Here is a 2,500-nt window from a genome sequence, read left to right as displayed (position 1 = left end):
CCTCCCCCCTCCTTCCTCATACCTCCCCTCCCCCTTCCCTCTTCATACTCCATCTACCACTCTCCGCCTCCCTCTCTCTCGCTTTCCCCCTCATTCCTCCTCCCTCCTCCATCTACCATTCTCCCCCCCCCCTCCCTCTCGCTCCCCCCTCATACCTCCCTCCCCCTCCCTCCCTTCCCCCTTCCCTCCTCATACCCCATCTACCACTCTCTCCCCCTTTTCCCCCCATTATGTATCAACAAAAGCCTCTGAAATTCATTACACGATAATGGCTCTAGCGTTTGACTTTCTCCCAAGCTCTATTGACACTGCAATTGACGTGGCAATGACATGTTGCATATTTCACACTCTGTCATGCCGTGTTTTCCGCTGTGTTGCTCGAAGCTAAATCGGATTTTACAAGTTGTTAATGGTTGTTCATTGTTGATGGGGTTGTAGACTGCGCTGGGGTCGTTAGATGGTTAGGGGTGTTTTTGCTGACTTGTTCGTCCTTACGTTGTTGCCTTGTTAAATCCTTGTTAAAAGCTCGTTGCGTTGTGAATCCTATTTCGTCGTGGTGTGAATCATATGTGAATCCTATTTCGTCGTGGTGTTAATCCTATGTGAATGCTATTTGGTCGTGGTGTGAATCCTTTGTGAATCCTATTTGGTCGTGGTGTTGATCCTATGTGAATCCTATTGGGTCGTGGTGTTGATCCTATATGAATCCTATTTCGTCGTGGTGTTAATCCTATGTGAATCCTATTTCGTCGTGGTGTTAATCCTATGTGAATCCTATTTCGTCGTGGTGTTGATCCTATGTGAATCCTATTTGGTCGTGGTGTTGATCCTATGTGAATCCTATTTCGTCGTGGTGTTGATCCTATGTGAATCCTATTTCGTCGTGGTGTGAATCCTATGTGAATCCTGTTTCGTCGTGGTGTTGATCCTATGTGAATCCTATTTCGTCGTGGTGTTGATCCTATGTGAATCCTATTTCGTCGTGGTGTTGATCCTATGTGAATCCTATTTCGTCGTGGTGTTGATCCTATGTGAATCCTATTTGGTCGTGGTGTTGATCCTATGTGAATCCTATTTCGTCGTGGTGTTGATCCTATGTGAATCCTATTTGGTCGTGGTGTTGATCCTATGTGAATCCTATTTCGTCGTGGTGTTGATCCTATGTGAATCCTATTTCGTCGTGGTGTTGATCCTATGTGAATCCTATTTGGTCGTGGTGTTGATCCTATGTGAATCCTATTTCGTCGTGGTGTTAATCCTATGTGAATCCTATTTCGTCGTGGTGTTGATCCTATGTGAATCCTATTTCGTCGTGGTGTTAATTCTATGTGAATCCTATTTGGTCGTGGTGTTGATCCTATGTGAATCCTATTTCGTCGTGGTGTTGATCCTATGTGAATCCTATTTCGTCGTGGTGTTGATCCTATGTGAATCCTATTTCGTCGTGGTGTTGATCCTATGTGAATCCTATTTCGTCGTGGTGTTGATCCTATGTGAATCCTATTTGGTCGTGGTGTTGATCCTATGTGAATCCTATTTCGTCGTGGTGTTGATCCTATGTGAATCCTATTTGGTCGTGGTGTTGATCCTATGTGAATCCTATTTCGTCGTGGTGTTGATCCTATGTGAATCCTATTTCGTCGTGGTGTTGATCCTATGTGAATCCTATTTGGTCGTGGTGTTGATCCTATGTGAATCCTATTTCGTCGTGGTGTTAATCCTATGTGAATCCTATTTCGTCGTGGTGTTGATCCTATGTGAATCCTATTTGGTCGTGGTGTTGATCCTATGTGAATCCTATTTCGTCGTGGTGTTGATCCTATGTGAATCCTATTTGGTCGTGGTGTTGATCCTATGTGAATCCTATTTCGTCGTGGTGTTGATCCTATGTGAATCCTATTTGGTCGTGGTGTTGATCCTATGTGAATCCTATTTCGTCGTGGTGTTGATCCTATGTGAATCCTATTTCGTCGTGGTGTTGATCCTATGTGAATCCTATTTCGTCGTGGTGTTGATCCTATGTGAATCCTATTTGGTCGTGGTGTTGATCCTATGTGAATCCTATTTCGTCGTGGTGTTGATCCTATGTGAATCCTATTTCGTCGTGGTGTTGATCCTATGTGAATCCTATTTCGTCGTGGTGTTGATCCTATGTGAATCCTATTTGGTCGTGGTGTTGATCCTATGTGAATCCTATTTCGTCGTGGTGTGGATCCTTTGTGAATCCTATTGGGTCGTGGTGTGGATCCTTTGTGAATCCTATTGGGTCGCGGTGTTGATCCTATGTGAATCCTATTTCGTCGTGGTGTGAATCCTATGTGAATCCTATTTCGTCGTGGTGTTGATCCTATGTGAATCCTATTTCGTCGTGGTGTTAATCCTATGTGAATCCTATTTCGTCGTGGTGTTGATCCTATGTGAATCCTATTTCGTCGTGGTGTGAATCCTATGTGAATCCTATTTCGTCGTGGTGTTGATCCTATGTGAATCCTATTTCGCT

Source organism: Penaeus vannamei, chromosome 21, assembly GCF_042767895.1.
Source record: "Penaeus vannamei isolate JL-2024 chromosome 21, ASM4276789v1, whole genome shotgun sequence".
Lineage (NCBI taxonomy): Eukaryota > Metazoa > Arthropoda > Malacostraca > Decapoda > Penaeidae > Penaeus > Penaeus vannamei.
The sequence above is the reverse complement of the archived record's forward strand: the minus strand, read 5'-3'. Positions refer to the sequence as shown.